The 24,329-nt window shown below is 35.4% G+C and overlaps 1 protein-coding gene and 1 long non-coding RNA gene across 23 annotated transcripts in view; one reads left to right on the forward strand and one right to left on the reverse strand.

Annotated features, from left to right (window-relative positions):
• L3MBTL4 (L3MBTL histone methyl-lysine binding protein 4) overlaps window positions 1–24,329 on the forward strand; it is a 468,276-nt gene that overhangs the window by 59,056 nt on the left and 384,891 nt on the right. For 6 of the 21 annotated variants that reach the window (XM_063699409.1, XM_063699405.1, XM_063699426.1 and 3 more), the window contains one exon: window positions 10,111–10,169. The exons of the other annotated variants lie outside the window; for them this stretch is intronic. The gene's annotated coding sequence lies outside the window, so the exon portion shown is untranslated. Of the gene's footprint in view, window positions 1–10,110; window positions 10,170–24,329 lie in introns of those variants that run through there. 21 annotated transcript variants of the gene reach the window in all.
• The window catches only part of LOC109024030 (uncharacterized), a 35,471-nt gene that overhangs the window by 1,732 nt on the left and 9,410 nt on the right, over window positions 1–24,329 (reverse strand). For both annotated transcript variants that reach the window (XR_008673598.1, XR_002003512.2), the window contains exon 2: window positions 20,353–20,460. This is a non-coding gene — a long non-coding RNA (uncharacterized lncRNA). The remainder of the gene's footprint in view (window positions 1–20,352; window positions 20,461–24,329) is intronic.

A 24,329-nucleotide genomic window follows, 5' to 3' on the forward strand; every position in this document is an offset into this window, starting at 1 on the left:
GGCTCTACCCAGTAGGTTTGTGTAATTGCACTATGATGTTTACGCTAATAACGCATTTCTTAGAACAAATCCTGTTGTTAAGTGACACATGACTGTATGTTTATGTTGATCCAGGCAATCAGGAAAAAAAATCCATCTGTGAGTAGGATGAGCACATGATATTTAAGCTGTGGGACAAATAGAGTTTGGCAGAATGCCATAACTCTCTTATGTTGATTGCCATCTCCTCTTCGAGGTTTGGCCTGTGGGTTCTCCATGAGTGGGAGCGGTGTCCTCTCTCTCTCTCCAAGGCATTCTTTGGAGTGTAAATGTCATCTTGCACCAGGTACTGGCATGCTGACTCTGTGCAAACAGAGAGAATACTACAGAATTATTTTGGATTTTAAAAGGTACAGACACAGAAAGCCCAGGTGACTCATAGGACTTGTATTAGTCACTAGAAAGAGAGCTGACGGCATCATTGCTGTCTGAAGTTCAGGCCTCTTTTTTGAGGGCTGTGATTGAGCTGTGGAGGAGCTCTAGAGGTCTCAAGCCTGCTACTATGGTGGCCTTTGATTGTGGTGTCATAGAAATGGAGGTGACCAACCCTGCTGGGAATGAATCATGCAGACGCTGGTGAATCACTTATCGTGCACATGGTACTAGCTTAAGAGGTCACTACTTTGTTTTTTTTTTTTATAAATTTGAATGAGAAAAGTAATTCAAATGAGGATAAAATGAGGGTGCTACAGTTTATCTTTACCTAGCACACTGTTTACTCGTAAATCATGTAAGTTAATGGGTTTTTAATATTGCAGGAGATTGACTTACATACAGTTGATAGATTTTAAGTCATTGAGATGAACTTATTGAAGCTAGCCATATGTATTTAAATGTATTCAAATGATAATTCTTTAGAACAATTCCATTTTCCAGGCCTTTATATTCAGATAGTTGTTTCTGGCTGGTAGATTGTTCACATTGATAAGCATCTTGACAAGTCATGTATTTTGCTCAAGTTCTGAAGTGCTTTGTAGACAAAATGGATGAAGGTTACTACTGTTATCCCGTTCTTTGACTTTCAGGTTTTTCTTTTCTAAAGAAAAAAAAAAAACTCAACAAATATGCTTGCCTTATCATAGTATTATTGAAAACATTACAGGTGAATAAAGAGTTAATTTATTAGAAATCTTAAAAAATTTTTTATTTTAATTTTTGTGGGTACATAGTCGATGTATATATTTATGGGAGACATGAGATGTTTTGATACAGGCATGCAATGCATAATAATCACATCATGTGAAAAGGGGTATCTGTGCTCTCAAGCATTTATCCTTTGCATTACACACAATCCATATTGTTATTTAAAAAACATAAAAAAGCATAGTGACTTCCAGTTGTATCCATGTTGTTGGAAATGACAGGATCTGATTTTTATTATGGCTGAATAGTACTCCACTGTGTGTAAGTACCACATTTACTCTATCTGTTCATCTCCTGATGGACACTTAGGTTGCTTCCAAATTTTGGCTATTGTGAACAGTGCTACAACAAACATGGGAGTGCAAAAATCTCTTTGATATGCTCATTTCCTTTCTTTTGGGTATATACCCAGCAGAAGGACTGCTGGATTATATGGTAACTCTATTTTTAATTTTTTTTGTGGGACCTCCAAACTGTTCTCCATAGTGGTTGTACTAATTTACATTCCTGCCAACAGTATACGAGGGTTCCCTTTTCTCCACGTCCTCACCAGTGTTTGTTATTGCTCGTCTTTTGGATAAATGCCATTTTAACTTAGGTGAGATGATATCTCATTCTAGTTTTGATTTACATTTCTCTGATGATCAGTGGTGTTGACTTCCTTTTCATATGCCCATTTGCCATTTGTATGTCTTCTTTTGAGAAATGTCTATTTAAATCTTTTATGCATTTTTAAATTGGATTATTAGATTTTTTCTTATTGAGTTGCTTGAGCTCCTTATTTATTCTGGTTATTAGTTGCTTGTCAGCTGGGAAGTTTGCAAATATTCTCTCCCATTCTGTGGGTTGTCTCTTCACTTTGTTGTTTGTTTCCTTTGCTCTGTAGAAGCTTTTTAACTTGATGTGATCCCATTTGTCCATTTTGCTTTGGTTGCCTGTGCTTGTGGGATATTAGTCAAGACATTTTTGCCCAGACCAATGTCCTAGAGAGTTTCGCTGACGTTTTCTCACAGTAGTTTCATAGTTTTAGGTCTTAGATTTAAGTCTTTAATTTGTTTTCATTTGATTTTTGTATGTGGTGACAGATAGGGGTCTAGTTTCATTCTTCTGCGTATGGATATCCACTTTTCCCAGCACCATTTATTGAAGAGACTGTCTTTTCCCCAGTGTGTGTTCTTGGGACCTTTGTTGAAAACAAGTTCACTGTAGGTATGTGGATTTGTTTCTGGGTTCTGTATTCTACTCCATTGGTCTATGTGTCTTTTTCAGAGCCAGTCCCTTGCTATTTTGGTTACCGTAGCTCCGTACTATAATTTGCAGTCAGGTAACATGATTCCTTCAGGTTTGTTCTTTTTGTTTAGGATGTCTTTGTCTATTCTGGGTCTTTTGTGCTTCCATATAAATTTTAGGATTCTTTTTTCTATTTCTGTGAATAATGTCGGTGGTATTTTTGAAAGAGATTGCATTGCATCTGTAGATTGCTTTGGGTAGTATGGACATTTTAACGATATTGATTTTTCCAGTAAAAAATGGAATATCTTTCCATTTTTTGGTATCCTCTTCAATTTCTTTCATCAGTGTTTTATAATTTTCGTTATAGAGATCTTTCACTTCTTTGGTTAATTCCTAGGTATTTAATTTTATTTCTACCTATTGTAAAAGGGATTTTAAAAAAATTCTCTTTCGGATTGTTCACTGTTGGCATATAGAAATGCTACTGATTTTTGTATGTTGATTTAGTATCCTGCAACTTTACTCAATTTATCATTTCTAATAGTTTTTTTTGTGGAGTCTTTAGGTTTTTCCAAATATAAGATCATATCTCCAAACAAGGATAGTAAAAATCTTTTAAGAAACTTGCTGAGTGTGTTCCTGACAGAATTCATTTTAAAAACATATCACTCATATTTTTATTTAATTACATCTGCTTAACTAGTGTCCACAGAATTCTTGCCTTATCATGCATAAATTCAAAATTCTGTAGTAAGGATGCTTATTGAAATTGATGAGTAGAATATTATATAAGTGATGAGCAGCAAATAAGTATTTTTTTTTTTTGCTTTCATCATGGTCTCTTGAAAGTTTTGGTTTTAGAGCTACCTCATGAACTGTGAGTTGCGTTGATTTGTATCATACTGTGAGTGTGTCAATGGCAGAAAGCCATTATATTTTCCACCATAGTTTTTCAAGTGTGTATTTAATAGAGACAAAATATGTGGAAAGCTTATGAAACAGAATGTGCCTTTTTAAAGAAACACTGCACTAGGTTGCATTTATTTGTGGTAAGTTATAATTTACATATGTTTAGTTTAATTTATTGAAAAACTATAATTTTGTTCATTTAGTTTATTTTAAAAGGTTACAGGAGGTATTTGTCTTTTAATATAAGAATTTATATAAACTGTATGATATTTATTCTTTCAAATGGTTTGAAGAACAATTTAGGATAAAAATAGAAGGAAAATATTTTTGGCCATTTAAAGTTCCTGAAAAATGTCTCTTTTCAGTTTCTTCCACTTTTGAGGCTACCAACTAGATTTCCTTTTTTTTTTCTTTAAGGTTCTCAGCACATAGGAAAGACAGCGAAGAAATAGATAAATTGTATGGTCATGATATAGCATCCCTTTGCATTTTCCTGGCAGAAGCAAGGTCACTGTCTGTATCCTACCTTCAGGGTAGTGTGGTTGCAAGATTTTCTGGCCTCTGCCTTGGAGAAGGCAGGACTCATAATGTGGGGAATGATCTAGATGTTAAGTACCTGGCAGTGACAAATAGTCACAATAAAGTTCATAGTAATCTCATCAACCACTTTTTATTTTTCCTCTAGATCAGAAGATAGAGCATGTGATATGGAAGTTTTCTTAGCTACCGTGAGAATATTTACCATCTCCTTTTATCATAATAGGCTCTCAATAAATTTTGAATGACTAAAGGTACATATTTATAATTTATTGAGAGCCTTCTGTGGAATGGACTGTTCTAAGTGAATGCATTAATTTATAGATCTAAACTCAGCCAAAAGATGCAGCTCATAAAGATGAGGAGATTGGGTTTGTAGAAGAGGAGGTAATTACTTTGAGGTGAAATGATCATGATGTGTTGGGATCTTTGGTTGTGTCTTTTAAGTGGCTAGGTGCTCCAGATTTTAAAAGATTTGGCAGAGAATGCTGAGAGTGACCACGTTTTGAGTAATTACTAGGAGTGAGAAGGGAGAGAAGCAAAAAAATTTAAACCCACCTGTCTTTCCTTCTTGGCAGGGGGAAATTCACTTATAGTACCAGCTGTTAGTATAATATCCAGAAAATAATATAAGCACAATAAACTTTTTATAAAGAAATCAACTTTTGACTTGAGTGGTGGCTCATGCCTGTCATCCCAGCACTTTGTGGGGCTGAGGCAGGAGGATTGCTTGAGGCCAGGAGTTTGAGACCAGCATGGGCAACATATTGAGACCCCGTCTCTTAAAAAAATCAACATTTAGGCTGGGCGCGGTTGCTCACGCCTGTAATCCCAGCACTTTGGGAGGCTGAGGCGGGCGGATCACGAGGTCAGGAGATTGAGACCATCCTGGCTAACATGGTGAAACCCCGTCTCTACTAAAAATACGAAAAATTAGCCGGGGGTGGTGGCAGGCGCCTGTGGTCCCAGCTACTTGGGAGGCTGAGGCAGGAGAATGGCTTGAACCCAGGAGGCGGAGCTTGCAGTGAGCTGAGATCGCGCCACTGCCCTCTAGCCTGGGCGACAGAGCGAGACTCCATCTCAAAAAAAAAAAAAAAAAATCAACATTTAAAAATTGCGGTATAATATACATAATACAAAATTTACTTAACCATTTTCAATGATCACTCAGTGGCATTAAGCACATTCACATTGTTGTGCAGCCACCACTACCATCCACCTCCAGAACTTTTTTGTCATCCCAAGCTGCAATTCTGTATTCAGTAAACAATCAATCCCCATTGCCTTCTCCCCCAGACCCTGGTAGCCACCATTCTACTTTCCGTCTTTATGAATTTGACAATTCTAGGTACCTCATATAAGTGGAATAATACAATATTTGTTCTTTAGTATCTGGCTTATTTTGCTTAGCATAATGTTTTCAAGGTTCATTTATGTTGTAGTATGTGCTTTTTTTGAGATGGAGTCTCCCTGCATCTCCCAGGCTGGAGTGCAGTGGCGTGATTTTGGCTCACTGCAACCTCCGCCTCCCTCGTTCAAGTGATTCTCCTGCCTCAGCCTCTTGAGTAGCTGGGATTACAGGTGTGTGCCACCACACTTGGCTAATTTTTAAAAATATTTTTAGGAGAGATGGGGTTTCACCATGTTGGCTAGGCTGGTCTTGAACTTCTGACTTCAGGTGATCTGTCTGCTTTAGCCTCCCAAAGTGCTGGGATTTCAGGCATGAGCCACCGTGCCTGGCCTAGAATTTCATTTTTTAAGGCTGAATAATATTCCATTGTATGTTTATACTACATTTTCTTTATCGATTCATCCATAATGGACATGTAGGTTGTTTCTACTCTTTGGCTATTGTGAATAATGTTGCCATTTACATTGGTGCACTAATTTCTGTTTGGGTCCCTGCTTTCACTTCTTTTCAGTTTATACCTAGAAGTGAAATTGCTATGTCATATGGTAACTCTATGCTTTATTATTTTAGGAACCACCATACTGTTTTCTATAGTGGCTGTACCATTTTACATTCCCACTTGCAATGCACAGGGTATTCACTTCTCCACATCTTTATCAACACTTTTTGTTTTCCGTTTTTTTTTCTTTTTTATATTAGCCATCCTATGTGTAAAGTGGTATCTCATTGTGGTTTTGATTTGTATTTTTTCATATGATTATTGGCTATTAGAATATCCTCTTTGGAGAAATGTCTGTTCAAGTTCTTTGCCCGTTTTTCAACTGAGTCATTTGTATTTTGTTGTTGAGATTATGAGTTCTTTATATATTCTGGATATTAATCCCTTATGAGATACATGATTTGCAAATATTTTCTCCCATTTGGTGGATTGCCTTCCACTCTCTTGGTATTGTCCTCTTATGCACAAACGTTTTCAGCTTTGATGGAGTCAAATTTATTTACTTATTCTTTGGTTGCTTGTGTTTTTGACAGCATTGTTGTTGCCAAATCCAATGCCGTGAGGGTTTTCACTTATGTTTTCTTCTAGGAGTTTTATAGTTTCAGCTATTATGTTTAGGTCTTTTGTTCATTTTAAACTAATTTTTGTATATGGTGTAAGGTAAAGGACCAGCTCCATTATTTTGCATGTGAATATCCAGTTTTCTCAATGCCATTTGTGGACTCAAACTTAAGTAAGCTTTTTATTAAACTATGACATATACAAATGTATGTATAACGTAAGAATACAGTGTAGTGGATTTTATTTATTTTTTTTACTAAGTGAACACATCTGGAAAACCAGCATTCAGATCAAGAAACATTACATTAGTAGGACCCTAGAAGCCTTCTCCCTTCTTGCCCCTTCCAGTGACTGCTCCCAAAGCCCCTCCCACCACAGGTGATTACTCTCCCTCAGTTGGATTTGCGTATTCTTGAGCTTATATCAGTCAAATCAGTGTGTATTCTTCCTTTTTTTCTTTTTTGAAACAGGGTCTCATTCTGTCACCCAGGTTGGAGTACAGTGGTGCAATCACAACTCACTGCAGCCTCAATCCCCAGAGCTCAAGTGATCCTCCTGCCTCAGCCTCCCAAGTAGCTAGGTGCATGCCACCACACTTAGCTAATTTATTCACTGTTTTAGGGGAGACAGGTTCTCAATATGTTGCTCAGGCTGGTCTCGATCTGGCCTCAAGTGATCCTCCCACCTCGGCCTCCCGAAGTGCTTTGATTATAGACATGAGTCACCGCACCAAGCCAGTGTGTATTCTTTCATGTTTGGCTTCTTTTGTTTAGCATAATGTCTCTAAGATTCAGTGGCACTATTCTATATAGCAGTAGTTTAAAATTTTTTTCTGTAGTATTTTATTGTATGAATACACCACACATTACTTATTCATTGTACTATAAATGGATGTTTTGATTATTTCCAGTTTGGAATATTAAGAATGATGCTGCTGTGGACATTATTATATATGTCTTTTGGTGAATACATTTGTTGAGTTAACAGCTAGGAGTAGAATTGTTAGGTCATAGGATATGTTTATGTTCAGTTGTAATAGTTACTTCCAAATGGTTTTCTGAAGTGGTTGTTCTAATTTACATGACAACTGCACTGTAGTAGTTAACGAGAGTTTTAATTGCTTCTTCTCCTGTCTAGCACTTGGTGTTGTTCATTTTAACCATTTTGGTGGCTGTGTAATGGTGTAACTTTGTAGTTTTAATTAGAATTTTCCTGTTGAAAACTGAAGTTAAGCATCTTTTCAAATGTTTACTGGCCACTTGCATGCTTTCTTTTGTCAAGTTCCCATTCAAAGCTTTTGCCCATGTCTCTACGGGTTATTTGCTATCATTGTCAATTTGTAGGATTTCTTGATATTTTCTGGATGATTGTCCATGTGACCAATGTGTTGCAGATACATTTTCCTCCTTTTTGGATTGCCTTTTCACTTTCTTAATGGAGCCTCTTAATGAACAGATGGTCATAATTTTAATGTACTCTGGTGTATATACTTTTTTATTTTATGGTTGGTACCTTTTTGTATATTATTCAAGTAATTGTTACCTAAGGCCATGAAGATATTTGCCAGTTTTGTTTTTTTCTCTAAGCTTTGTTGCTGTACTTTTTAACATTTAGATCTACAATGCATCTGGACTTCCTTTTGGTGTATGGGTTATATTGGCCCCAGTACTATTCATTCAAGATCATCTTTTTCAATCACATTCCCTATTGTATTTCCTTATTTAAAATTATGTATCTGTTTCTGAACTTTCTAATCTGTTTCAGTGGTGCCTGTTTATCTTTCTGTTGGTGTCATGCTGTTATAATTATCAGAACTTTGTAATATCATGCTATCTGGTAGTGCAAACCATCTAGATTTGTTCCTCTTCTTCTCGGCCCTTTGTATTTCCATATAACTGTTAGGATCAATCTAACCAATTTCTTTAAAAATCCCTCTATACTTATTAGGATTTGTAGCAGATCACTTTGGGGATAATTGTCACCTTTACTGTACTGAATCTTCTAATCCATGTATATGGTATTTTTTTCATTTACTTTGGTGTTTAAAATTTTTTCTTAATAATGTTCTATATAGTTTTCAGTTTAAAGTTCTCATTCATCTTTTGTTAGATTTAGTATTAGGTCTTTAATAGGAATCAATGCTATTGTAAATGGCATTTTCAAATTTTATTTTTTGTTGCTGATATATGGAAACAAGATTGACTCTTTGTATGGATCTTGTATTTGTTAATCTTGGTAAATTCTCTTATTTCTAGTAGTTAGTCAATTTAATTTTTTGTGTTCAGATCCTGTTGTCTGGAAGTGTTTAGAATTTTCTTTTTTTTCCCTTCCAATCCTTATGATTGTTTTTCTATTTTTCTTGCATCATTACACTAGTTAGGACATCTAGTGTAATATTAATAGAAGTGATGATAGCGGGCATCCACATCATTTCCAACTCAGAAGAAAAGCTGTCAATAATTCACCATCATGTATGATGTTTGCTGCAGATCTATGATAGATACTCTTTATCAGAATTAGGTGGTTCTTGTCTATTTCTGTTTCATAACAGTATTTTTTTTAAAAGTTATGAATTGGTGTTAATTTATGTCAGTTGGTTTTTTGTATCTGTTGAAGTCATATATTTTCCTCCCATGTTTTAATTAATTAATTAATTTTAGAATATTGAGGTATGATTGACATATAAAAAGATATATATATATTATATCTTGATGAGTTTGGACAATATATACAACTATGAAAACATTATCACTATAAAGGCCATAAACATAGCCATCACCTCCCTAAATTTTGTCTTACTCTGTTTTTAAATTATTATTATGTTTTTCTTCTTTTTTTGGGGTAAGAACACTTAACATAAGATCTACCGTCTTAACAGACTTTAACCATACAATACAGTATTGTTAGTTATAGTAGCTAATGCTACTATACTGTATGGTAGGTTTTCAGGACTAATTTATCCTACATAACTAAAACTTTGTACCCTTTATCCATCACCTCCCAATTTCCCCCTTTCCTCAGCTCCTGGCACCATCATTTCACCCTCTGTTTCTGCAAATTTAAGTATTTTGGATCTCACATATAAAGAGATCATACAGGACTTATCACCTGTTTGGCTTATTCCACTTTATGTAATGCCCTCTGGATCCATCCATGTTGTTGCAAATGGCAGGATTTCCTTCTTTTTAAAGGCTGAGTAATGCTCCATTGTATATGTGTACCACATTTTCTTTATCCCTACAACTGTCAGTGGAAATTTAGGTTGTTTCCACATCTTGGCTATTGTGAATATTGCTGCAGTGAATATGGGAGTACAAATATTTCATTGGATACTGATTTTAGTTCCTTTAAATATATGCCCAGATGTGGGATTGCTGGATCATATGGTAGTCATATTTTTAGTATTTTGAGGAGTAGCCGTGCTGTTTTTCATACATTCCCACCAATAGTATACAAGGGTTCCCTTTTCTCCACATATTTGCCAATATTTATTATTTTTTCTAAATTATGTAATAGCCATCCTGACAGTGTGAAGTGATATCTCATTGTGGTTTTTATTTGTATTTCCTTGATGATTAGTAATGCTGAGCACCTTTTTCTATACTTGTTGGATATTTGTATATCTTCTTTGGATAAATGTCTGTTCAAGACCTTTGCCCAATTTAATATCAGGTTTTTAAATTTTTTTTGTAGTTGAATTGTATGAGTTGCTTATATATTTTGTATATTAGCCCCTTATCAAATGTATGGTTTGCCAATATTTTCTCCCATTTCATAGGTCATCGCTTCATTTTGGTGATTGATTTCCTTTGCTGTGTAGAAGTTTTTTGGTTTGAGGTAATCCCACTTATTTATTTTTGCTTTCATTGCCTGTGCTTTCGGTGTCAAATCCAAAAAAATCATTGTCAAGACCAATGTGAAGACACTTTTCCCTTACATTTTCTTCTACCAGTTTTACAGTTTCAGGTCTTATATTTAAGTCTTCAATCTATTTTGAATTGATTTTTGTGTATTGTGTAAAATAAGATCTTCATTTTGCATATATACATATATATATATATATATATTCCAACACCATTTCTTGAAGAGACTGTCCTTTCTCCATGTATTCTCGCTGCCGTTGTCAAAAAATTAGTTGACTGTGTATGCATAGGTTTATTTCTTGGCGCTCCATTCTGTTCCGTTGGTCTATATATCTGTTTTTATGCTAGTACCATACTTTATGATTATTATAGATTTGCAATGTAATTTGAAATAGGAATTGTGATGCCTCTAGTTTTGTTCTTCTTGCTCAATATCTCTTTGGCTATTAGTGGTCTTTTGTGGTTCCATATTAATTTTAGGATAGTTTTTCCTATTTCTGTGAAAAATGCCATTGGAATTTTGATAAGGAATGCATTGAATATGTAGATCAGTTTGAGTAGTGTGAATATTTTAACATTATTAATTTTTACAATCTGTGAAAAGGGAATATGTTTCTCTGTATTTGTGTCTACTTTAATATCTTTCATCAGTGTTTTACAGCTTTCACTGTAGATTTTTCACCCTCTTGGTTAAATTTATACCTCATAATTGTATTCTTTTTGATGTTATTGTTAAGGGGATTGTTCTTTAAATTTTATTGGATAGTTTGTTGTCAGTGTATAGCAACAACTCATTTTTGTATGTTGGTTTCATATTCTGCAAATTTACCGAGTTTTTAAAATTAGTTCAAACAGTTTTTGGTGGAATCTTTATGGTTTTTTTTGTTTGTTTGTTTTTGAGACGGAGTCTTACTCTGTTGCCAGGCTGGAGTGCAGTGGCACCATCTCGGCTCACTGTAACCTCCGCCTCACGGGTTAAAGCAATTCTCCTGCCTCAGCTTCCCATATAGCTGGGACTACAGGCGCATGCTGCCATGCCCGGCTCTTTCTTTTTTTTTTTTTTTTTTTGTATTTTAGTAGAGATGGGGTTTCACCATTGTGCCCAGGCTGGTCTCAAACTACTGAGCTCAGGCAATCCACCCACCTAGGCCTCCCAAAGTGCTAGGATTACAGGCATGAGCCTGGCCTATGGTTTTCTATATATAAGACATGTGACTTGCAAAGACAGACAATTTTACTTCTTTCTTTCTGACTTGGATGCCTTTTTTTGTTTTTCTTTTGCCTAAGTGCTCTGACTAGGACTTCTAGTACCATGTCAAGAGTGGGCATCTTTATTTTGTTCCTAACTTTTCACCATTATAAATGATGTTACCTGTGGGCTTGTCATTTATGGCCTTTATTGTTTTGAGGTCCATTCCCTCTATACCTAATTTGTTGAGAGTTTTTTTTTAATCATGAAAAATGCTTTTTCTGCATTTATTGAAATGATCACGATTTTTATCCTTCATTCTGTTAATGTAGTATATGACATTTATTGATTTTGATATGTTGAACCATCCTTGCATACCAGGGATAAGTCCCACTTGATGAGAGTGTATAATTCTCTTAATGTGCTGTTAAATTTGTCAGTATTTTGTTGAGTATTTTTGTATGTGTTCATCAAGGATATTACCTTGTAATTTTAGTTTATTGGAATGACCTTGTCTGTCTTTGCTATCAGGGTAATGCTGGCTTCATGAGATGAATTTGAAAGTGTTGTCTCTACTCTTCAATTTTTTGGAAGGGTTTGAGAAGGATTGGTGTTAGTTCTTCTTAAAATGTTTGTAGAATTTACCAACGAAGCGACCAGATACTGGGCTTTCTTTATTGGGAAGTTTTAAATTACTGATTTAATATTACTTGTTCTTTGTTCAGATTCTCTATTTCTTTATGTTCAGTTTGGGTAGATTGTATATTTCTAGGAACTTATCCATTTCTTCTAGGTCATCCAATATGTTGGCAAATAATTGTTCATAGTAGTGTTATGATCGCTTAAATTTGTATTTCTGTGCTATCTGTTGTAATGTCTCTTATTTCGTTTATGATTTTATTTATTTGCATCATCTCTTTTTTTCATTGTTAGTATGGCTAAAGGTTTGTCAAGTTGATCGTCTCACATAATCATTTCTTAGTTTTATTTGTCTTTTTAATTGTTTTTCTAGTGTCTATTTTATTTATTTTTGTTCTAATCTTTATTCCTTCCTTCTGCCGTTTGGGCCTAGTTTTTTTTTTTTTTTTTTTTTCGCCTCTAGCTCCTTGAAGTATAAAGCTGGACTGTTTATTTGACATCATTCTTATTTTGTAATGGAGGCATTTATTGCTGTAAACTTTTAGCACTGCTTTTGCTGCCTCCCATAAGTTTTAATATGTTGTATGTTTCCATATTTGTTTGTCTCAAGATATTTTTGATTTCCCTTTTGGTTTCTTATTTGACCAATTGGTTATTCAGGAGCATGTTGCTTAAGTTACACATATTTGTGAATTTTCCAATTTTCCTCTTGATATTGATTTTTAGTTTCATACCATTATGGCTGAAAAAGTTACTTGACATGATTTACAACTTCTTTTTTTTTTTTTTTTTGATATGGTGTCTCGCTCTGTTGCTGAGGCTGGAGTGCAGTGGTGCGATCTTGACTCGCTGCAAGCTCTGCCTCTCGGGTTCACGCCATTCTCCTGCCTCAGCCTCCCAAATAGCTGGGACTACAGGTGCCCACCATGCCCGGCTAATTTTTTTTGTATTTTTAGTAGAGACGGGGTTTCACCATGTTAGTCAGGATGGTCTCAATCTCCTGATCTTGTGATCTGCCCGCCTCGGCCTCCCAGAGTGCTGGGATTACAGGCATGAGCCACCGCACCCAGCCGATTTACAACTTCTTAAATTTGTTAAGACTTGTCTTGTGTCCTAACATATTATCTACCCTGGAGAATGTTATGTGTATGCTTGAAAAGAATGTGTATTCTGCTGCTATTGGATGGAATGTTCTCTATATATCTGTTAGGTCCATTTGGCTTATAGTGTTGCTGAATTTCGTTGTTCCCTTATTGATTTTCTGTCTGGAGGAAGTAGGGGTTGTTGAAAGTGAGGTATCAAAGTTCCCTATTACTATTGCATTGCTGTCTATTTCTCCCTTCAGTCCCTTCAGTTCTGTTAATATTTGCTTTATATGTTTATTTGCTCTTATGTTGGGTGCATATATAATTGTTATATCCTCTTGATGAATGGACCCCTTTATCAATATGTAACAACATTTGTTTTCTTCTGTGACAGTTTTTTACTTAAAGTGAAGTTTTTTTTCTGATATAAGTATAGCTACTCCTGCTCTCCTTCGGTTACTATTTGCATGGAATATTTTTTTTCTGTCCTTTTACTTTCAGCCTAAGTGTGTTCTTAAAGCTAATGTCAGTCTCTTAGAAACAGCTCATAGTTGGATCTTTTTTTAAAAAAAAATTCAGTTGCTCTTTGTTTTTGGATTAGAGAATTTATATTGAAATTTAAAATAATTATTGATAGGCAAGGACTTACTAAAAATATTTCAGTAATTGTTTTTTTCACTGTTTTATAGTTTATTTATTTGTTCCTTTCTTCCTCTGTTGCCATTTCCTTTCGTTGATGATTTTTTTTGTGGTAGTATGTTTTGATTCCTTTATCTTTCTCTTTTAAATACCTAACACATCGGCTTTCTTTGTGGTTACCATAAGGCTCACATAAAACACTTACAGTTACAGCAGTCTATTTTAAGCTGATAACAACTTTAGTTCAATTGCATTAAAAAACTCCATACATTTACTTCACCCCACAAAATTTTATGTTTTTGGTGTCACAATTTACAACTTTTTTCCTTTTTTAATATAATAAATCTATCTTTATTGCATTCAGATATTTTACAACTTTTTATATTGCATATCCATTAACAAATTTTGTAGCTACGGTTATTTTTAATACTTTTGCCTTTTAACTTTTATAGTAGAGTAAAAGTGATTTATTCACCTTCATTATAGTATTAAAATATTCTGAATTTGATTATGTGCTTACCTTTACCAGTGAGGTTTATACTTTCATATGTTTTCACATTGCTAATTAGTGTCCTTTTGTTTAAACTTTGAAGAGCTCTTTTAGCATATCTTGTAAGGCAAATCTAGTGATGACGAACTCCCACAGGTTTTGTTTTTCTAGGAAAGAGTTTCTGTCTCTATTTCTTAAGGACACCTTTTGTTGTATTTTTAGTTGGCTGCTTTTTTCTTTCAGCACTTTGAATATATCATCCCACTCTCTCTTGAACTGCAAGGTTTCTGCTGATAAATTCATTCACAGTCTTATGGTGTTTCCCTTATATGTGATGAGTTGTTTTTCTCTTACTACTTTCAAACTTCTTTTTTTTTCATTTTTGACAATTTGATTATAATGTATCTTGGTGGAGACATTTTTATATTCTACCATTTGAGGTTCTTTGGACTTCCTGGATCTTAAAGTTCATTTCCCTCCAAGATTTGGGAAGTTTTCTGTCTTAATTTTTAAAATAACTTTGCTTTCTCTTTGTCCCTCTTCTCTTTCTCTGCTGCTTCTAGGACTCCTATAATTTTTATGTTTGTTCACATGATGCTTTCCATAAGTCCTGTAGACTTTCTTTATTCTTTTTCATTCTTGTTTTATTTTTATTCCTCTGACTACTTTTAAATAACCTGTCTTTGAGTTCACTGATTCTTTCTTCTGCTTGATTGAGTCTGCCATTGAAGCTCTCAGTTGAATTTTTGAGTTCAGGTGTTGTATTCTTCATTTCCAGAATTTATGTTTGGTTCTTTTTAAAGGTGTGTATCTTTTTGTTGAAATTCTAACTTCACTTATGCATTGTTTCCCTTATATAATTTAGTTTTCTATCATTTTTTTCTCTTGTGGCTCACTGAGTTTTATTAAAGATAATTACTTTGAATTCTTTGTTGGGCAATTCATAGGTATCCATTTTTTTAAGATCAGTCTCTGGAGCTTTATTTTGTTCTTTTGGTGGTATTGTGTTTTTTTGATTCTTTGTTTTCCTAGAAGCATTGCGTTGTTTCTTTGCATTTGAATAAGTAGTCACCTCTTCCAGCCTTTACTGACTGGCTTCAAGAGAGAAAGACCTTCACCAGTGAGCTTGTCACTGGTGAGAACTTCGTTAGTGAGACTCTCTAGATTCTGGAGGTCTCGAGACCTTATCAATGGATGCCCATACTCTACTGCTCTTGTTCCTTCTTACAGGAGAAGTCTTAGGATTGTGTGCCTTTTTTCAATCCCACAAAGCCAGGCCTGGAATGAGGGCCTCCTATTTATTTTCCCTAGTGCAGTGACCTGATGTGTTCAGATTGCACACATTATCCCAATCTAGCAGAGTTGGATTGGCTGCTAAGATCTGCACCTACTGTTGAGATGTGTGTGCTATCTGTAGGGGGCTCATGTGCATCATTGTGGGGACCTATAGGGGACTGTGCTTGGGGATGTGTGGGGCACAGGCCATTGTGGGAGTATGATGTGCTAGTGATGTGGGTCAACTGGGTGCAAGGGTCCACAAGAGAGTCATTTTGAGGGATTTGTCAGTGAGTCTCTTGGTGGAGTTTGCTAGCTGATTAGCAGGATCCATGGCTGGCTGTTGTGATCTGTGCACTGGTTGCTTTGAGCCCCTGCCCCTTTGCCATGCTCTCAGCTGTCCCCAGATGATGCTGTTGTACTCATCCCCTCAATATTCTTGGTTAGCAAGACAGAAGTGGGCCTGCTAGACAGCATCCCACAAGGCTGGGGAAGCTGGGTGCTCACTTTGCTCTTAGTTCCCCCTGTGGGAGAAATTCTGCGCCAAGGAGGCTTCTCTTGGCACTGAGCTGTGCCACCTTGGGGGAGAAGTGATGTGGGTAATGTGAAATTGCTTTTCACCCTTTTTAATGCATCTACTGTCAGATTTTTTTGCTTATCAAGCTGCTAGAAACTTAGCTAGATTCTGGGGTTCTCACAAAGTTATTTTTGTTTGTGGATAGTTGTCAAAATTGGTGTTTTTGTGGCAGTATGAGGGCTGGCATTTGCTATTCTGCCATCTTGCTTACATCCCTCCCTCTTTTTAAAAGGATTTAAAAAAAAGATGTTCATAAAAATTTGGTCTGTAATTTTCTCATAATGTTCTTAGGTTTTTAGGCTGTTGTTATTTTGGCCTCATAAAATAGATTGAGAAGGTTAATCCTTTTCTGTTCTCTGGAAGAATGTGAGCTTTGTGTTATTTTTAAAAAAATATTTGGAAGAATTCACTAGTGAAGCTCTCTGGGCTTGGAGATTTCTTTATAGAAAGATTTTAATAAGAGCTTTAATTTATTTTATGGACAAAGTAGAATTCAGATTTTTAACATTTTCTTGATTTGATATTTCATTTTTAAGAAATTTTATTCTATAATTTAATTTTTCAGATTAGTGAGAAGTTGTTTATGATGTTTTTATTGCATCTTTAATATATGTATGATCTGTAATCATATCCTTCCTTTCCCTGCCTGATATTGTCAGTTTGTATTTTCTTTTCTTTTGCTTTTTGTCTTGCCTTGAGTTTATCACTTTTATTAATCTTTTTAAAGAATAAACTTTTGGCTTTGTCTATTGTGCATTCTATTTCCATTCCATTGATATTTTCTCTTATAAAAAATGATTTTCTTTTTAAAAAACTTTGCTTGTATTTGATTTTCTGTTCCTTTTCTAGCTCATGATGATAATCCATTTAAGGCTATACTTTCTTTCTAAGCACGAGATTTAGCTGCATCTCACAAATTGTGGTTTATCATATCTGAATTATTCAGTTGAAGCTATTTTCACATTTCTATTGTGATTTATTCTTTGATTATTTTGATATTAGAAGCATTCAATTTCCAAGCAGTTGAGGATTTTCTGTTAAATATTTCTGATTGATTTCTTGCTTAATTACATTGTGTTTAGATAATATTTTTTGAGTGACTATAATTAAACTTTTTTGAAGTCTGCTTTATGACCCAGCATACATAGTCAATTTTGGTAAATGTTTCAAGTGCTTTTGAAAGACATTTTTTTATTATCTTTGTTGGTGCAGTGTTGTATACATGGACAAATTTGTGAACTGCATCATGTAGCCCTAATGATATGATGTTTGGGTCAGCGGAAGGGGTGGATCTGGTTGTTTTATAAGCTATTGATAGTGATAAGTCTCCAATATATTTGTGGGTTTGTTCATTTCTCCCTTTAGCAGTCAATTTTTGCTTTACATGTTTTGAAATTCTGTTAATGAGTACACACTAATAGAGAATTCTTATTTCTTCATAAGGGATTATTGCCTTTATACTTATGAGATGTTCTTTTAAAAAGTATCTGGTAATATTTCTTGCCTTACAGTCTAGGTTTTCTGGTATTAGTATAGTTTTATCAACCTTTTAAAAAGTTAGTTTTTTTCATGGTATGTCTTTTTATGTTAAAACATATTTTTCAAGTCTTTTATGTCTTTATATTTAAAGCATTTGTCCTGTAGGTAAACAAGTTTACTGTTTAGGTTTCTAACATCCTCTCTGATAATTTTGGTTTTTTTTTTTTTTTTTTTGAGACGGAGTCTCGCTCTGTCACCCAGCCTGGAGTGCAGTGGCGCGATCTCCGCTCACTGCAAGCTCTGCCTCCCGGGTTCACGCCATTCTCCTGCCTCAGCCTCCCGAGTAGCTGGGACTACAGGCACCCGCCACCACGCCCGGCTAATTTTTTTTTTTTTTTGTATTTTTAGTAGAGACGGGGTTTCACCATGTTAGCCAGGATGGTCTCGATCTCCTGACCTCGTGATCCGCCCGCCTCGGCCTCCCAAAGTGCTGAGATTACAGGCGTGAGCCACTGCGCCCGGCCTAATTTTGGTTTTTTAATTAGAGTATTTGACTCCTTTACATTTAATAAAATTAATGACATTTGTTCATATTTGTCACCAACTCTTTGTCTTCTACTTGGTACACTCTTTTGACCTGATATTTACCTATTTTTTTACTGGCCTTTGTGTTTACTATAATGATTAGAAATCTCTATCCTTTCTTTATAATTATATGAAACAATTTGTTGCTTAGTTTCCTTCTTTTTCCTTAGAAAATGTCAATTTAATTTTCCTTGTCATCTTTTGTATTATTGTTGATATGGATATTAATTCTAGACATAAGTATAACTCAGGACCCAATATTATTGTTTATCAGCATTGATTTATGTTCACCCACATGTTTACCTTTGTTGTTTTCATTTCTTTTTGCATTTCTGTGTTCTGTTGGGGATCATTTTTCTTCTACCTGAAGAACTCTCTCCTCTCCTCTCCACCATTCATTTTCCTTCTTTCCCTCCTTCTCCTCCTCCTCTTTTCTTCTCTCCTCCTCCTCTTTCTCTTTCTCCATTTTCTTCTTTTAGTATGGTTCTGTCATCAGTGGATTGTTAAAGTTTTTGTTTGTTCAAAAACATCTTCATTTCAATTTTTATTTTTTGATAATATATTCATTGTTATAAAATTCTTGGTGAGTACTTAGGGTTTTTTTGGTTTGTTTTAAAACACTTTAACAAGGCCATTCTATTGTCTTATGGCCTTCAGTGTTCCTGTTAGAAGTCAGCTCTATGTCTTATTGTTGTTCATTGAAAGTAATGTATTCCCTTCTCCTTCCTCTCCATCCCATATTACTTTTAAGATTTTTTTCTTTGTGTTTATATTAGTACTCTTATTAGCATATGCTTAGATTTGGATTTCTTTATAGTTATCTTACTTAGGGTTTATAGAGCTTCTTTTATTAAGTAAACTAGTCGCTGAACTTAAACATATATCTTTAAAAGTTCATCGAACATACGTGTTCAGCTTAGTGAGTTTTCACAAAGTAAACACATCCATGTGTCCAGCAACTATATTAAAAACAGAACATTCCCAGTACTTTAGAAACCCTTTCTTAGGTACTATTTTCTACAGATACTATTTTCTAAAGGTAATAGCTGTCTTGACTTCCCATGCTTTAGGTTAGTTTTGCCTGTTATTGAACTTTATATAAATAGCATTATATGGTATGCATCCCTTCAAGTCAACATAATGTTTGTGGTATTTATTGATGTAGATACATGTAGTTATAGTTTGTTTATTCTCATTACTATACATTGCTTGTTCATTCTGTTTAATGACTGTATCATAATTTATCCATTCTTCTCCTGAACATTTTGTTATTATAAGTACACTGTGAACATTCCTATATGTCTTTTGTTTGATATTTGTATGCATTTCCGTTCTAGGAATGTTGGTGAGAGTCTATTGTTTGGTGTTTTTCTCAGTTTTGGAACATTTTTGGCATTTTTCTCTTCAAAGATCGATTCATTAGTTTTCTCATTTTTTTGCTTTTTGGGATCCCAATTACATTTTATGTCTTTTTATTGTGACCTATATATTTTATGCTCCTTTTCTTTCCTTTTTATTCTTCCTCTCTGTTTAGTTTGGATATGTTCTACTGACTTGTTATGCACATTACTGCAATGTCAATCTGTCGTTAAACCCATCCATCAGTGAGTTTCAGATATTGTATTTTCCAGTTCTAGAATTTCCATTTGGTTCTTTTTACACATTCCAGATATCTGGTGAAATATACTGTCTTTCATTAATTTAATTTAATTTTCCTTAATTTTCTTGAACATAATTATTTTAAGGTCTTTGGTATTAGCTCTAATATCTGAATCACCTATGGATCTGTTCTAGTTTTAAGTCATATTATCTTACCTCTTACTACGCCTGTAATTTTTTATTGAATGCTAGGCTTTGAGTATAAAAAGTTATAGAGGTTGTAAATGTTACAAATTGATATTATTTTCCTCTCAAGAGAGTTCACCTTTTTTTCTGCAAGGCAGATTAATGTGGGGGGATGTATCACCTTAAGCTAGCTGAGGTGAAGTTAGGTTACAGTTTCTGTAAGCCTCAGTCTATCTCTGGTTGGACCTTATTCCTCAAGCATTCCCCTCCACGAATTTACTGAGAATTCTGTTGTGTTCACCTCTTCTCCTTGTTGAGTTTTCATTGTTGATCTTTAGTCTTCATAGTACTATGTGACTGGTAGAAAAACTCTACTTTGCATTATAATGTTTATGGCTTAGCTTTTTTGCTTACCTTGCTAAATATTAGAGTAACACTGTTCATGTGTTTGAGGGTCTTCAAGTCTCCAATTTCGATCCTCTGGCCTCCAAAGATCACGTAAGCTCTGCCATCGTCCTTTACCTGTGTAAATATAACCAGGAAAATGTCATATATTGACAGATTATCTCTCTGAGTTTCTCCTTTTTTTTTGGTTTTAGGTAATCTTATACTTTCTAGTTCTTATTTCTTTCATAGCTCTCCAATGCCTTTATTAGTTTAGTATTTTTTGTAGTCTCTTTTGTCATTCAAGAAAGTATTGGTTAGTCTGCCTTAAAGTATTACATCCTACTTAGATACCCTCAAAGAATGTTTATTTGCAAAATTAAACAGCATTTAGAAGCACTTGACATCACAGGGCTGGCCTGTGACTACTTGTGACCTTTCTTTTGAACCGTTAACTACTAGATTTGATTTAATACATGAATGAAGGAATTAAGGAGTGACTACATACAGCTTGTATTAGTCGGTTTTCACACTGCTATAAAGATATTACCTGAGACTGGGTAATTTATAAACAAAGGAGGTTTAATTGACTCACGATTCCACATGGCTGGGGAGGCCTCAGGAGACTTAAAATCCTGGTGGAAGGAGAAGCAGGCACCTTCTTCACAAGATGGCAGAAGAGAGTGGGAGTGTGTGAAGGAGGTATTGTCAAATGCTTATAAAACCATCAGATCTTGTGAGAATTCACTCACTATCAGAACAGCATGGCAGAAACTGCCCACATGATCCAATCACCTCCCACCAGGTCCCTCCCTTGACATGTGGAGGATTAGGGGGATTATAATTCAAGATAAGATTTGGGTGGGAACACAGAGCCAAACCATATCACAGCTGTTGGAAGAATAACCCAGATTTGATAGGTGATCTTTAATGCATATCATTACAGCAAAGAAGCATGCATTATTTTTATTTTGCAAATTGATTTTAGAGTAGTCATGACACTCTAATACCCATATAATTAGTTTGCTGTGATAGCATATTATTTTTATCTCTAAAAGAGCAATTGAGGACAGGCGCAGTGGCTCATACCTGTAATCCCAGCACTTTGGGAGGCTGAGGCGGGTGGATCACCTGAGGTCAGGTATTTGAGACCAGCCTGGCCAATGTGGTGAAACCCTGTCTCTACTAAAAATGCAAAAATTAGCTGGGCGTGGTGGTGAGTGCCTGTAATCCCAACTACTCAGGAGGCTGAGGTAGGGCAATTGCTTGAACCCAGGAGACTGAGGTTGCAGTGAGCTGAGATCGTGCCACTGCACTGCAGCCTGGGCAACAGAGCAAGACTCCATCTCAAAAAATAAATAAATAAAGTAAAATAAAATAAGAGAGCAATTGATTTCTGAGAGCCTTGATACTTTAGAAAGACAAGTTTTGGAGAGACAAAGGTAAACCATTAACGGTTCAAGAGAGGTCTTGGTACATGCTTTTTTTAGTGTTGCTAGAGTTGGATTTTTCTTTCAGTGATTTTGGACATATATAAAGGGGACATTTCAGAAATATATTTAATGATCTTATTTAAATCCAGACACAGATTTGACAGAGCAAAGATAAAAATACATAATTGTCAATAGACAGTTAAAATTACATGGGCAATATGGTAAGGAAATCAGCTCATATGTTTTTGGGAATCACAAAGAAATCTCCTTACCCCCAAACAAACTATATCTTTCATAAACTAGAAGGTAGATTTGCTATGTATGACATTCCTGTAAAAATTACTGTGTTTCCTCCACTATATTATTGCCTGTAAGCTGCTTCATTATTTTAAGGACCACTAGTAAGAAAAAACAATGCCAATTAAACAATTATATTTTGATGTTTTTAATCATGAGGAATGTATGTTCCTTTTTGAAGGAACTCCCCTTTACTTTTTAAACATACTTTTATTATCATTTTTGAACATATTTAAGAGAAAATTATTAGTTTAATAAACTAGATTTTTTTTTTTTAAAACTTTGTCACCTTCCGAGTCTGAGTACTGAATCACTTTTGACTTAGAGTCATTGATGCCTGTGTTTTCCTGTAGAGTATCACCCTTTGTGCCCTTGGGGGTGTTAATGTTGAATCATTTCTTAAGAGGGTGTTTTAATATTGTCTCTGGGTTTTTCTTCCAAGCTATTGACATGCATTCTGCATGTGATGGTATCATCAGATAGTTTACCTGACACCAACTGGGACTCCTGTTCCTTTTTCAAATGGTCTTAGGTCAACGTTTGTTGACCTGAGCATCAAAAGGTTGCAGATGTTCTGTCAAGCTGCCAAGAGACACAGCCAAACCTGTGCGTAGGCAGGCAGTGATGACTACATAAGAACCACTACTACCTGGTTAGCAGCACTGCAAGACCATCTTGATTTCACGTGTCAAAATGTACAGAATGTGCTTTCTCAATCAAATATTGCATCATTTGGAATGCTTTATGGCCACTTAATATCTGGCTACCTCATACATGATGTGTTCTATATTTCTGGATAGAACACAGATAGTACAGATATATGTAACTTCTTGCAGACAGAATGGAGAGAAAGGATGAGTTTAGTGCACTTATTGGCATATTAATATTTGATATTTGAGGGTTATGGGGAAGATCATTGTAACGTTATTGAGTGACTAGGAACATAAAGAGACACAGAGACCTTGAAAGTTGATGACAGAAAAAAGATGTCTTGTTTCCATTGATTTGCTGGAGAGATGTTTGTGGTTGTTCTCTTACAGCTGGAGCTATGCTCCCAGTTATGTAAACACATACGTGTACATCTCTTCCCACCCCACCTGCATCCTGCTTCTCCATGCTAATCTTATTCATAAACAATTAGGTTTTTTTTTTTTTTTTTTGAGATGGAGTCTCACTTTGTCGCCAGGCTGGAGTGCAGTGGCGTGATCTTGGCTCACTGCAACCTCCGCCTCCCAGGTTCAATTGATTCTCCTGCCTCAGCCTCCCACGTAGCTGGGACTACAGGCATGTGCCACACCGCACCTGGCTAATTTTTGTATTGTTAGTAGAGATGGGGTTTCACCATGTTGGCCAGGATGGTCTCGATCTCTTGACCTCGTGATCTGCCCACCTCAGCCTCCCAAAGTGTTGGGATTACAGGCGTGAGCCACCACGCCTGGCCCAATTAGATGTTTTTTTCTTTTTGGCACCAAAGCCTTACCTCTTTTTGCTTCTTCATTTTCTAAAACCCATTCATCATCATTATTATTGATTCCTACCCTTGAAAGTTTTCATACTTTTATTTTGTGGCAGCTCTTAATTTTCCTAAAATTTTAAATGCCATATGTACTTTTTTTACATTTTAACTAATTAAAAAGAATTTTGTTTTAAATTGTTGTTTATAATTTTTTTGAGGTCTTTTAAGGTAGTTGGAAGAACTCTTAAGACATTACAGAATGGAAATTGCATTCACAAAGTAGGGTATAGTTAATGAGTTAGAGTAACATTGGGATTACAATCCACATCTTTCTCAGTGTTTTAAATTGGAGAACTATTTACAGAGCATCTATTCTCATACTGTTGCTGCTGCTACTGCTACTGCTGCTTTCTAGCTTTCAACATTTTTATTAGTCTGGATTCTTCTAGTTGCAAAAAACAGAAATGGCTGAACCAGAAAAGGGAAGTTATTAGCTCACAAAACTGAGCAGTACTGGGGTGGAGCTGGACCAGTCATGGCTGACTCTAGAGGCTAGTCACTCCCAACACTTGGTTCCACCTTCCTCTGCATTGTCTTTGGTCTGAATGGACCTTTCTTTTACTTAGCGGCCCCTGCAGATCTAGGCTTACATTCTATGAATCTAACAGTCCTAGATAAAGAGGTTCTTCTGCACAGTATTTCTGATAAGAATCCTAGAATTGAATCTCTTTGGTTTTGGTTAGGTTACATATCCATCCCTGAACCAATGACTGTGGCCAGGATGGTAAATTTTATTGAATGGGCCCTTTCTGAGTTACCTG

This window comes from Gorilla gorilla, chromosome 17 (assembly GCF_029281585.2).
Source record: "Gorilla gorilla gorilla isolate KB3781 chromosome 17, NHGRI_mGorGor1-v2.1_pri, whole genome shotgun sequence".
NCBI classification, from domain to species: domain Eukaryota; kingdom Metazoa; phylum Chordata; class Mammalia; order Primates; family Hominidae; genus Gorilla; species Gorilla gorilla.